The sequence below is a fragment of the Mytilus galloprovincialis genome, chromosome 11 (genome assembly GCF_965363235.1).
Source record: "Mytilus galloprovincialis chromosome 11, xbMytGall1.hap1.1, whole genome shotgun sequence".
Lineage (NCBI taxonomy): Eukaryota > Metazoa > Mollusca > Bivalvia > Mytilida > Mytilidae > Mytilus > Mytilus galloprovincialis.
In genome coordinates this window covers 3,123,649-3,138,609 of record NC_134848.1, presented here as the reverse complement: position 1 = coordinate 3,138,609, position 14,961 = coordinate 3,123,649, and the positions used below count along the sequence as shown (strand labels likewise).

General features: G+C 33.3%; 2 protein-coding genes across 2 annotated transcripts in view; both read left to right on the top strand.

Annotated features, from left to right (window-relative positions):
- LOC143051533 (uncharacterized) overlaps nucleotides 1-14,961 on the top strand; it is a 621,634-nt gene that overhangs the window by 364,366 nt on the left and 242,307 nt on the right. The window lies entirely within an intron of this gene.
- LOC143051962 (uncharacterized) overlaps nucleotides 8,255-14,961 on the top strand; it is a 467,775-nt gene continuing 461,068 nt past the window's right edge. The window contains exon 1 of the mRNA XM_076224940.1: nucleotides 8,255-8,341. The gene's annotated coding sequence lies outside the window, so the exon portion shown is untranslated. The remainder of the gene's footprint in view (nucleotides 8,342-14,961) is intronic.

Here is a 14,961-nt window from a genome sequence, read left to right as displayed (position 1 = left end):
TTAAACGAGATAGCTAAGTTGTTAAAAGGACTTAGATAAGTCGTTATAACGAGTAAGCTAAGTTGTTAAAACGAGTTAAATTAGCTAAGTTGTTTAAACAAGTTAGCTAAGTTGTTTAAACAAGTTAGCTAAGTCGTTTTAACAAGTTAGCTATGTTGTTTAAACGAGTTAGCTAAGTTGTTTAAACAAGTAAGCTAAGTCGTTAAAACAAGTAAGCTAAGTTGTTATAACAAGATAAATATGCTAAGACGTTATAACAACTTAGCTAAGTCGTTGAAACAAGTTAGCTTAGTCGTTAAAACGACTTAAAAATAAAACTCTACCCTGACACTAACCGGCTTCCGTAGAAAATACTTCTTGAGATCAGTTGTAAGTGGTTTTATATCATGCATGAAACAATAAACTAAAGTAGTTTTAAACACTGTTGGATAATTCATACACTGAACCAGAAAACTCGCACAATAAAAGTTATTAAATATGAAGACAACCATTTTTTTTCTAATTTCTTTGCATTCAAAGCAGTTTGACGGCAAAAGACGCAAATATTGCTATAATAAATTTGGTCTTACAAAGTCTATTTAATATTTTTTTTGTGCTGTAACCATATGAAATGCATGTATTTTTAATGGTAAATGACTTTAGAACTCAATCAGACTAAAAAATGGAAATATATTGTTTTCAATGAGTGGTTAAAGGTGGCAGGTACCAGTTTTGGTGTACCAGAACAATTGTGTCACATGCAGAGATTTTGTTATAGTTAAGCATTGAGTATATAATTGAATCATGTAGACTGAAAAACTAAATGAATGTAAATTCTAGGCTATTGTACTACACAAGTAAGAAGTTGCATACACAGGTTGGGGATTTCCTTGGGTCCAATCAGAAGTCAAAATGGTGGTCTCCTCACTTGACGGCATCCAATCAAAGTGGGGAAAAAATTAATTTTTATGCAAACAAAAATATCTTGAGATTTTGATGGTAAGGATAGGTTCGGATAAGGCTCTAATTCACTGAATATCCTTTATCTCTTGAATTTTGCCTAAAATTCTTGTCGACTTTTAGCAGGATTCTGCAAGTGAGAATTAGTTGGGTATCAGAGCATCACATTTTTTGCCTTATTTGCAATGCATTTATAAATTTTAAAATCTCCATGCTGGACAGACACCCAAATTTAAAGGTTTTCTATATATTTACATAAGCACGCACACATCTTAGTTCCTTGAAACCATACATTTTATTTGTATATAAGCTTGAATGAATTTTCAAGAAAATAAATCATAAATCAATGAAATTCTAAAGATTGAATGTAAAATAACTGGTTTCTGCCACCTAAGGGAGCTACCATTTGATTTTTAGAGAGGTAGGATGAAAACTTTTGTTCTGCATTTTTGTTTAGTTGCAATCTCTGTCCTGCCTATTTATTTTTCACCCTATTCGGTCCTGCCTTGTTTATTAATTTATCCTGACTTTTTTTTACCAAGTTGCTCATCCTGCTTTTTTTTAACCCAAAACTCCTGTCCTGCCTTTTTCAAATTTCATTAAAGCCACACCCCCCCCCCCCCTAAAAATCAAATGGTAGCACCCTAATAACACTTGTTAGATTTTTTCACGGTATCTTATACAATTTTACTAGCTGGAGGATAAGTTCTATTCAGACAAACAAAATAACAGCTTTTTCTGAAACAGTTTTTATAATTAATCATTTACTGCGAGACGTTTATTGCCAAGTTTTCAGCGCTCGGGTTGGCAAAATTATTACGATTGGGCATATAACGGAATTTCGTCACCGTCTGACATTTTTCTCAAATGCAAGTTAAGTTAAGATATTTAGTTAACGAAATCAGAGATCTATATTTTAATTAGATGTAGTATAACGAAATCAGAGATCTATATTTTAATAAGATTGTTCAGCTGTGTCCGCCTGTAGCCCCCTGTTTCTTTAAGTGTTTCTTTTTTTTTTATATAGAAATAGCATTTTGTCCGACTGTGTCCAGCGTGTCCAGCTTTTAACCACCGGTTTTTATAAGTTTTATATATAAATAACGTTGTGTCCACTTAATTGTGTCCGCCTGAAGCCCCCTGTAACAGTCACAAGTTCTGAATTCAGTTTTTATATAGAAATTGCACTGTGTTCACTTGTGTCCGCCTGTAGCCCCCTGTTTTTTTTAAGTTTTATATATAGCACTGGGTCCAGCTGTGTCTGCCTGTAGCCACAAGTTTCTATACGTTTTATATAGAAATAATATTGTGTCCACTTGTGTCACCGCCTGTAGCCCCCGTTTCTATAAGTTTAATATAGCACTGAATCCAGTTCTGTTCACTATTTATCTAATTTTTATATAGATATAAGATTGTGTTCAGATTAGTATTGATTTGTTCAAACCATACATACGTGACTCTGTATCGGACACAATGTTGCTCCCCCAATTATTCTATATTCTATATACCCCATCCACACTGTAAAAAGTAAAAGTAAAGTAAAGTAATCTTTATTTAAAGTCGGATTGCATATATACACAATAACAATGAACATGATGAGCCCTTAAGAGCTCTATAAACCGACTGATACTAATAAACAAAACATACATGTAATAACATGACTTTTTAAATTGGAAAAATATGGCCTTAGTCCATCTGCTCTGGAATTACTCAAAAGCTATCTGACTGCAAGAAAACAGTATGTAAAAATAGGCCAGAGTATCAGTCAAATGCAAGATATATATAAAGGTGTTCCTCAGGGATCTATACTAGGCCCTGTATTATTTAATGTATTCATAAATGATATTTGTCTTTTTGTCAAACACTGTGATTTATATAACTATGCTGATGATATCAACCTCTCAAAAACAGGTACTACTTTGGAATCAATTTTTAAACCCTTAGAGGGAGATAGTAATTCCTTAATATCATGTTTTTTTTCAACAAAATGCAGGAAAACCCAGAAAAATTCCAGGCAATTGCCATAGGTAAAAAAAAAAACCACACACACTCAAAATATTGTTTTCAACCTAAATGGATTCAATATAAAATGTGACGACGAAGTGAAACTTCTCAGTGTAACAATAGACTTTAGACTGGATTTCAACACTCACATTTCAAATATTTGCAAAAAAAAAAGCTGCACGACAACTAAACGTTCTAAAAAGAATTGGCACTCATCTCACCAGACTTTCTAAACTTACAATATACCACTCATTTATCATGTCAAACCTCAGCTACTGTCCTCTTACATGGCACTTCTGCAGTGAACAAAACACAAAGAAAATAGAAAAAATTCAAGAAAGAGAACTCAGATTTATTTATGACGACTACACAAATTCTTACGATACACTTCTTGAACAGTTTAAACTACCAGCACTAAAAATCAGAAGATTAAGAAACATGGCATTAGAGACATATAAAATTATTAATAAATCAAGTCCAGATGTTATTACATGTAATTTTTCTCTATTAATATCAGTCGGTGACCCTCTGCGGTTAAATATACTGTCTAATGGTTGGGTGCACGCGAGGGTGGACGATCAAGTAACAAGAAAATAACTGAAAATTATCGAAGCCTTTACCGGGAGATAATTTCTTAGCAAACAGAGGATTTGACGTATCAGAAAGTGTTAAGACTTTTGTATGCGGAAGTGAAAATTTCTGCATTTCCCAAGGGAACAGGTTAGTTATTATTTCTTGAAATAAAGCCACCAACAAAAGTTCACATGACTGTGTTCGCATACAACAAAAGTTCACATGACTGTGTTCGCATACAAAAAAAGTTCACATGCCTGTGTTCGCATACAAGTTCACACGACTGTGTTCGCATACAAGTTCACATGCCTGTGTTCGCATACAAGTTCACACGACTGTGTTCGCATCACGTGGTTCACATACAAGTTGAACTTGTACAAAACAAATGTACTATTCTACCAAAACACATTGCCAATTGACTTTCTGAAATTATATATGTGTCACAAAGTTGACTAAGGAAAATGTGACTCTTTGTACTGAATTACATGCATGCATGCAGGGGCGGAGCCAGTCATTTTTAAAAGGAGGTCCCAACCCAGGATAAAGGGGGGGGGGTCCAACTATATGTCTCCATTTAAATTCATTGATCGTTCAAAAAAAGGGGGGCTGGATCCGTAACTCGGTTGCATGTGTCACAAAGGTGAATCAGTTTGTAGATACGACACCCCTCCCCCAATTCCAGACCCTCACTGAGGTGACAATGGAAAAGATCCCCCTGTTGGGGAAATGTTAGCGTTCAGTCAATATTCATTGGCAAATTTATGTGAATCAGTGGCTCCATTTGCAGATTTACCGGTGACTTAATTTTTTTATAGACTCATTCATGAATAAAACAATGAAATTTTGTCAATATCATTCTAAGACAACTCGGACCAGTTTTTAAGACAATTAAATAAAAAAAAATGTTTGGACGTTTTTATATAAAAAAATCTATATATATATATACCGGGAAAAAATATTTATTGCGTAAACCCCTGAGGGTTTACGCAGTATATATTGGACGAGTGATGTAGTCTTTCGGAACACCGGATGTTATTCGGAACACTTCTGGCCCGAGACCACAATTAATTCCTCTATTAGTTCTTTATAACGTTTTGTCTCATAAAAAAAAATTGAACTGTTCTTTTTGGCAGATCTTTTGTGTGTGTAATGTACAGTACAAGTCCAAAGATATGTCCAAGTTTCAGAAACATTGCATGTTTACAACTTACAAATTTAGCCAATACACATCCATACCCCTATGGACAAGTCAAGAGATGTTCCGAAAACTATAAATATCACCTTTTTGCACCTGACCTAATCACTCTTTCCATATCAAAATCAGTTAAAATAAAACATCTAAAAAATTATTTCACCTCTCTTCTTTCATTTCCACCTTATAAAAGCTAAGAAATGTTTGAGAAAAGGAAAGAAAAAAATTTAAGAAGAAATACACTTAAATTAAAGGGAACTATATTCGTGAACAACGAAAAGCGGGGTCATTAAGAACAACGAAAAGCGGGGTCATTAATTGTGGTCTTGGGCCTTCTGTTCTTTCCATGACCACCTTTCAAATACATGCGCAATAGCTATGACCACTTTTCAAATGCATGCGCAATAGCTTACTAATCTGTTGAATATGCATTAGCATCTTAAGTTGCTATAGAGATATTTTACGTATGATCTGAAATTTATATAATACTTTCTTGCACACGATTACAAGCTGCTAATATTAACCTACATGCGTAGTATTTTAATTAGTCAAACGATGTTACCAGCTGTGCTAGATATGAGATAAGATTTCATGTAAACAATGCGCTTTATATTCTGAACGAGAATAATTAAAAATAAAATCTTTAGAAAGAGTTTTAGTAGCATTTTATTTTAGATTTTACGTTAAGTGAAGATGTACATGTTTTTTATACTGAAATTAAAGGGAAGTCTTTCTTGCATATGATTAAATTACAGTTGTTTTTTTTGTTAAATGTTGCAACTTTAATAAAAAAAAAAATGGTTATTAAAAATAAAATTAAATAGATATTAAAAATGAAAAAATAAAATATTTTGAACGAGAACAATTAAAAATAAAATCTTTAAAAAAAAGTATTAGGATTTTTTGAAATTTTACGTCTAGGATAGACCAAGGACATGGGAATCATAAATACGTGCCTCAAATAGGTGTAAAAACGAGGATTTTTTTTAAACAAGGAGGTCACATAATAACCTCTGAATCCTTTTCGTCATTAAAATGCGACTGATAAGTATAGATATTCAATATGAAAAGGGGGGAAATAACCGTGACTGAAATCTAAATCTAAAATTTGTTTAAAATAAATACACATTTGACCATGCAGATGTAAGAAATAATACTTCAAGCAATGAAACTACGAATTAAATGTGCCACTTTCATTACGACTGATAACCTAAAAATGAATCATGCATGCATTTTTAGCAGACTTAACCAGGTCGCCGATAAGATATCGAATATAAAAAAGAAGATATATGGTTTGGTGTCAATGAGACAACTATCTACAAGAAACCAAAATAACACAGAAGTACAAACTATGGGTCTCCGTACGGCCTTCAACAACAGACAAAGCACGTGCCGCATAGTCGGCTATAAAAGGCCCCGAAAAGACAATGTAAAATAATCAGTCAAAAAAGAAAATTAACAAAGTCCGTATCATCGTATGCGTAACTTAGTTGCTCACCAGAGGAACGCTACGCAAGCATTTAAACCCACCACAAAAAAAAAAAAAAAAACATCACAAACTCGCGTTCCATAAGTCTGAAGTACGTCGAAAAGCAAAGGTATACGCTTGGTGAACGCTTTTCCTTCAGGAAAATTTTAATGGAACATAAAAAATTTCATTCAGCTCAAGCGTTTGTCAAGCGTATAACTGTAAACTGCACGTACATAATATACACTCTGTGCGAGCGTTGAAAACGCTACAGATAAGTTTGAGACACGTTAAGGGCACATTGCATACAAAAATACTCGTCGCCTTAAAGCTTTCATTTAGGAGAAGAAGTCCGATACGGGTGAAACTTCATCAAACCTACAGAAGATATTACACCCTCTCCAACCATGCAACATGGGACAAGACATAGAAGTACAGGAACTACTCCCATTAGTTTGAGCTGTACAAGATCTACAAAAATATCCCGCCTGCCTCAAAGGTGCATAGGATCGACCATGGTTCAGCACTAATGATACAAGTATCAACCAGAGTTACAATGACGTGGTAGTAAGTCTTTAAAGGCCACCGAGCGGCCTCCAAAAATGAAAAAAAAAAACTCTATTTAGTCGGCTATTAAATGCCCCGACCATTAAGATTTAAAAACAAAAATCAAACAAAACTAAATATAGCCTTATTGATAACAAAATAATTTACGAAAAAAACTTGACCGACATGAATTATGAACAACAACCACTGTACTACATGTTCCTGGCTTTAGAATGGACATTGGTACATAAACAATGTGGTGGCCATAAACCCAACCCTCCCTAATGAACCAAACCATAAGGACAACACATCGCAAGAAAAAAACTGTAAAATATCAGTTGCAATTCGCGTCCCTAAAAATATGGGTAAGGTGCACAATAATCACTTACATAAAAACAATAGACACAAATCACTGAAATAATCGCACTTACCGAAAGCTATTTCAAAGCTAGTGAACATGTAGACGAACCAGTGGGCATAGTCGGACTGGTAAACATGTAAACAGACGGGCGAATGTGACAGACTTATTGACAAACATTCACATATAGACAGACCTGCAGTCGGGAATGTAGAAAGACTAGGAGAAACGCATATGTACGCTTTACGCACACCCAATACACGTTTTAGGTCGTTGTGCACACGATACAGATATGATTGACAGGTTGAATGCATCAAATTTACTAGTCCAAATAATTATGACGTCTGGCAAGGCTATTTTAATTTTTTTCTGGGACGCCTTCCTGCGACGTGGGATCAAAAAAAGTCAAAATCGAAAAATACCCACAGCAGACGGCATGATTATCTGGACTACAAATTTACTAGCGTATTGGTAGCGTGCATGATTTTTTTTAGCACGGCCGACGTACGTCGGATCTATACGTTGATGTGTGAAGCCGGTATTACATAAGGTAAACAGGCAATGTCAGTTTCTAATTCTTATGCACAACAAAAGTAATATAAAACAATACATCTTTATTAAACAATTATCTAATATATATATAATGCCAAACAAGCATTTGGGTTTACGATTGCATTTCTTTTTTTAAAGAAAGCAACTTGTTATTTATGAGGCCCCTCATGGGGGGGTCCTAGTAATCACATAATCACCATTTTTTTGCCAATATAATCACATAATCATTAAATATTTGCTTATCTTTAGTAATCAAATAATCATAAACTAAAAATACAGTCCTAGGTAATCAAATAATCATGAAATATTTGGCTTAATAATCAAATAATCATTAAAAAAACGGCCAAGTAATCACATAATCAAAAACCCCATGAGGGCCCTCATTTATTTGGCGATCAAACGGGAGGCCGAGTCTTACGTCCTCTACGCCCGCTTTCCCCCCTAAGAATCAACCACTGAGAAGCGTTCTTAAATTGGCCCAATCAGTGTTTCACATTGTTCCGAGGTGTCATTGAAATTGTATTGACCTTAAATGGGCCCAATCAGTTCAATCTAATCCGAGTTTCTTTAAAACTGGTCCGAGTTTTCCTGGTCCGACTTGTCCCAATCCCGTCATTCAGAGTCTCGTTTTGACAAAGCTTCCTGTTCTCGGATCGACAAACAACAGTTATTTTTAACCAATAAGATGTCATTTCAATGACTTTAAAGGGTAAGTTTTGAATATTTCTGTTATATCTGACGCACGTGAAGAAATGACATAGGCCCTACTCATTTTATCTCATTTAAAAAATATTTATTTACATTTTGAACACAGTAACCTAGTAACAGGTCGATTTCCGGGTTTCCATATATATCTCTTCTTCTTTGCATTTGGACGAAACTTTCTAATGACTGAGAAGAAATTAACTGAGTATTTTTATTTTCTTTAAGGTTGAAGTATTTATGAAACCAAATTTGAAAGTTAAAAGACAGTAAAACTTAGTGCGTTGCATTTGAACAGTTGAAAAGTTTTTAGCCTCTAGGCGGCGCTGATGTTTGTCAATTTTTTTGTGACAAGTATTTTTTTTTTTATAAAAAGCTTGTCCTGAACCTTTCAGTAAGACTTTTATAAATGCATTTAGAATTAAAATTGTGCTTACAATGTAAAAAGGGTCAGAAATTAGTCCAAATACATGTAAGGCCAAATAAAAATATATATGGTTCCAGTAACCAGTCAGGGGACTTACTTAAACAAGTGATTTTCTAAATCACTGATTCAAGTAACATAATTTCTCTAATTTTTGTGCTATTTTCACATTTCCTGACCGGTGTGAGAAAAATATTTCTCCTCACTAGTGAAAAATCTGTTCTCGGCAAATGATTAGTCGAAATTTGATTATGACGTCTAAATGTTTTGTTTTCTTCTGAATTTTCCTATTGTGACGTCATGAAAACAGGCGACCATGCCTGATGACGTCGCATATAACAGGGATGATTCCAGGTGTTTTCAAATGGGTCCCTTGAACATCAAATTGGGAATTTTAATCCCAATTGGGATTTTTTTATGCATAAAATCTAAGACGAAATCATATCATTTTCTTGTTAAAACGGAAAATGTATATTAAGTTTAACCTCTTAGACTACACTGATTTAAGAAGTTATAACATTTTAAATAATTATGGATGGGCTACTGATTATGATATATATATGATTCTGACCTCATAGATATGATCACCAGATTACTTGAAAGTTATTGGATTGGGACCAGGGAAGTGGTATTACATGAATATCATTGCACATGATGCACTAGTCCAAATAATTATGACGTCCTGAAAGGCTATTATATTTGTTTTTCTGTGACGCCTTACTTCGAAGTAACCTAAGCATATTACATATACATAATCATATATACCAGCTAACATAGATCTATGGTAAGCCGTTTTACTATTTAATTGTCAAGATATCTCGTGTAATATATATATAAGATATCCCATTTAATATATAAGATATCCCATTTAATATATAAGATATCTTCTATAGTTTCCATTTACATAAGATGTCTTATATATTATATGAGATATCTTAAATATTATATAAAATATCTCATAAGTTTATTAGAGATCTCTGAAAGTATATGAGATCATGGATATATCTTATAAATATCTAATTTACAAGATATCTTTTATAATTGACAAGATATCTTTTATAATTTACCAGATGTCTTATATAGTTGATAAGACATCTCATATAGTTTATAAGATATCTTATATAGTTTATGGGATATCATATAAAGAAAATTATATAAGATATCTTGTATCCTAAATTTTATAAGATATATCATATACTTTTAAAGATATCTCCTAAAGTTATAAAGATATATTTCATATAAGATATCTTATAAACAATACCATGAATACATATAGTTCATGTAGTTTATAAAATATCTTATATAGTTAATAAGATATCTCATATAGTTTATAAGATATCTTATATAATCTATAAGATATGTTATATAAATTATTAGATATCTCTTATATTTTATGAAATTATTTTAATATTTTTAAATTTCATAAACTTTATAAGGCCTAGATTAATATAGTGTTTGTTTCCCCAATCCCGACCCTGCCCAGCCAGGTGTGGGTAGGTAGGTAGGGAAATAATTTTATTTTTCCAAAAAGCTTGAACATTATGGGACGATCCAGCAAGCTTGAAAATCAGAAATGAATAAAATAATATTTGACTTAGTTTTGACAATAAAATTTTATGAGTAGCACCATTTTTGCAGGGTCGGTCGGGATTGGGGAAACAAACAATATTTTATTTTAGGCCTAAGATATCTAATTTAATCTGTAAGATATTTCATATAATATCTTATAAACTAGACAAGATATCTTATAAAGTGTATAAGATATCTTGAAATTAAATTAAATAGAAAAATAGCTTGCCATATAAACCAATGAAAAAAAAATCATCCATTTGGTATTTTTTCAGCAGGTCATCTATATAAGTTTACCTTGATTAAAATGGATTTACAATTGAACTGGTCCATTGTCGTATTAAGGAAGACAATTCCAAAAGTGTATATACTTAATAGATAAGATATTTAAAGCAATTGACCAGTGAACTTTAACAGTATTTGGAAAAATTGTAGATTTCATAAATAAATAAAAGAATATTTGGAATTAACTTGAAACGATTTATGCATGCACCGGAAAGTAATTCTCAAAAAGTTGATGGTATTCTAAAAAAGAAAGGATCATTTCATAACTTTAGAAACAGTTCAATATTAACTGGTGACATATCGTATTTCATGAATGGTCTAATCATCAACATTATTATTCCAAAACGCTCTAACTTTTGTCTTTTGATGAAGTAGAGCAAAATATAAAATAATTTATTTTCATCAAATTATATAACCATGCAGCTCTTCTGGGCGATCTGCTTTTACGAGATCGGCGCTCATTAGAATGGATTTATCAATATTATATCAAAATTTGAATTTGCTCTTAGCCGAGATCTCCTCACACCCCAACTTTGAAAATGATTTTGATCAACCTGCTGGGCAATCTACTTTTACGAGATCAAATAAATAATCCCATAACATTTTAATCAATTGAATCCGGCTGCTTAAATTGTTTACCACATGTTGACATAATCATAGATATCTATGACATAATCAAATCGTCCACTGAAGTCAAATTTTATTTCGTTGTAACACTTCCGGGACCAAATGAGATTGTGCTGCGCATGTGTGAACTTCAGTGTGCTGATAGCTCTTGGGCAGTTCGGACGTAGTTTGAATTGTCCTAACTTCAGATTAAATATTAAACCAACGTAGTTGGTATTCATTTTATAATTAATAAAATTTGATATAAGATATAAATAAAAGTTAGTAATCACCGGATGTAATTCGGTAAAAATTTACGACTTTCACCTGTTTTCGGCACTTTGCCGTAAACCGGTTATAAAGAAAACACATGGCGGAGAAAATGATCGAAAAGGGGTCCGCCTCTAAAAGAAAGTCTTCACTTGAAGACATCAGTAATACGGACGAAGATGAGCTTCTGTCCGAGAAGATAAATTCCGTTTCCAGCGCGGCTGGTAAAAGGAAACATGAGTCGACAAAGTCGAAAGCTTCCGCGAGTGGCGGAGCAAACACTTCAAGTGTAAAGGGTAAGAAACCAGCGAAGGTTAATAGTAATGAAACTCAAAACCCTGGCCCTTCTACCTCTGCAAAAGTAGACAATCATGATGCAATCATGTCAATGTTAGTCTCAATCCAAGAAGGTCAGAAAAGACAATCTGACGATATAAGGTCTTTAAAAGACCGGGTAAAAGACATTGAAGAATATGACGAGGGTAATAATTATGATGATAATTATGATGAAGGTGAAGAAAACCCCCATGATGATGGGGAAAATGTAGACAATGAAAGTGAACCACCTGCTAAGAAGCAGAACAAAGATGATAATAGGTTTTCATCTATGTCTAAGAGATGTAAGGTTCAAGAACTTTGTGATGTCAAAATTGATGAGGTCTTGGCAAATAATGTCAATGAGTTGTTCAGGAATGGTATGAATGAGGAACAATACTCTGAGTTAACTAAAGATGAAAACAATGCAAGACCTGAAAATTGTGAAGGTTTATCTATTGTAAGAATAAACCAACTCATGTGGAATGTAATTTCACCAGGAGCACAATCTGCTGATAAAAAATTACAATTTCTTGAAAGAACTATTGTAAAAGCAGCAACAATTCTAACAAAAACTGTCAACAAAATGGCTATTGACGAAAACAACAATGCCAATGGTAACTCTGGTAGTGGAGAATACATTGACAAATGTAATGATGTATTGGCTTTGTTGGGCCATGCAAACCGCCAATTGAATATGACTAGAAGGGATTTTTTAAAGCCCGAAATGATGGCAGAATATGTGCCTCTCTGCTCACACTCTGTTCCTTACACAAACAACCTTTTTGGAGATGATGTCTCTAAAGTTGCAAAGGACATTGAAGATTGTTCCAAAGTTGGAAACAAGTTGAAGTTTGGTAGTGGCAGAGGTAGAGGCGGAGGCTTCTTCAGAGGTGGTAGAGGAGGCCACAGAGGTACTTTTAGCAGAGGTGGCTACCGTGGAGGAAGAGGTGGCTTCCGAGGAGGAAGAGGTCGAGGTTCCGGCCCTATTCCAAAAAACTCCCAGAGAGGAGGAAATCCACAGAAATATTAGATACATCAAATGAAGTAAGTCATTGTTTTAAAGCTGGTGTATTGAAAAAGTTTTCCGATGAATGGGAAAAAATTACCTCTGACAAATTTATTTTAGATATAGTAATCCATTGTCATATAGAGTTCATAGATAATGTTGAACCTAAGCAAGACATTTTTAATGTAAAATCTGTCTTTAACTCAAAAGAAAGTGATATTGTTTCAAATGAAATTCAAAAGTTACTGGCAATTGATGTTATCAAAGAAGTTCAGTCAATGAAAGACCAGTTTTTATCGCCTATATTTTTAAGGCCAAAAAAGAATGGAGAATATAGAATGATTTTGAATCTTAAGAAGTTGAATGAATACATTGAGTATCATCATTTTAAAATGGACACTTTTGAAAGTGCCATTAAACTTGTAACTAGCAAATCATTTATGGCTTCTATTGATTTGAGACATGCTTATTATAGTGTTCCAATTGCAGAGGAACATCAAAAGTTTTTACGGTTTTATTGGAACGGAAAACTTTTTCAATACACATGCTTACCTAATGGGATTTCCTCCGCACCTAGAATATTTACTAAATTATTAAAACCTGTTTACTCTAGTCTTAGAGGTTTAGGTCATGTGAATGTTGGTTACATAGACGATAGTCTTTTATTAGGAGAGACTATAGAAGAATGTAATAAAAATGTAAATGACACAATTGAATTAATGTCAAAATTAGGATTTGTCATACATGAAGACAAATCTGTTTTTCAACCATCAAAACAAATTATATTCTTGGGTAATATTATTGATTCAGAAAATATGATTATAACCCTTACGGCAGACAAAAAACAAAACCTAGTAAAAGAATGTAAATGGTTACTGCAGAGAAACTTAGCTAAGATTAGAGATGTAGCTAAAGTCATTGGACTTATAGTCTCCTCTTTTTCTGCCGTTGAATTCGGTAAATTGTTTTATCGTAACCTTGAAAAGGAAAAAATTATAGCTTTAAAAAACTCAAAAGGAGATTTTGAACAAAGCATGCTTATTTCTAATCAGATGAAAGGAGATTTAGAATGGTGGGTTGCTAATGTGTCTACTGAATTAAGACATATAAGCCATGGTAGTCCACAAATTGTGATTCAGACAGATGCCTCATTATTAGGATGGGGTGGCATATTAAGTGATAATGAAATTGGAGGTAGATGGACAGATGAAGAATCAAAAAATCACATTAATTATTTAGAAATATTAGCTATATATTATACATTAAAATCCTTTCTGCATCTGATCATAAATAAGCATGTGAAGGTTCTTACAGACAATACTACGGCAGTGGCCTACATATCAAATATGGGCGGCACAAAGTCCATAGATTGCAATACAATTTCAAGACAGATTTGGTTGTTTTGTAAAGATAATGACATCTGGTTGACATGCACTCATATAGCAGGCAAAGAAAATCTAGCAGACAAAAAATCTAGAGAATTTGATGACAAATTAGAATGGAAATTGAAAAGGTCTGTTTTTGACCAATTATGTACTTTGTGGCAAAGGCCAGATATTGATTTGTTTGCATCTAGATTAAACTTCCAAATAGAAAATTACTGCTCTTGGAAACCAGATCCATTATCTGCATTTATTGATGCATTTAGTATAAATTGGTCATATTTTCAGTTTGTCTATTTGTTTCCTCCTTTCAGTTTATTGAGCCGGTGCATTTTCAAAATCAGAGAGGACGGTGCAAGAGGAGTAGTAATAGCTCCATTTTGGCAGACACAAACTTGGTTTCCGAGACTAATGCAGTTGTTAACAGACAATCCAATCGTTCTTCCAAAGAACAAGAAGATTTTGAATCTTTCTCACGATCCACAATCTGTTCATCCTTTACACAAGAAAATGAAACTAATTGCATGTCTAGTGTCAGGAGTAGCTTCAGAGAACGAGGATTTTCTAAAGAAACAACCCACATACTCATGTCGTCTTGGAAATCAAGTACAAAGAAACAGTACCAAGTGTATATCAGGAAATGGTTCAAATATTGTAACAAAAAACAAATTAATTGCTTTCAAATTTCTGTAGGAACAGTGCTTGAATTTTTTACAACTTTATTTAAGGAAGGTAATTTAGGCTATAGTAGTTTAAATCTAGCTCGA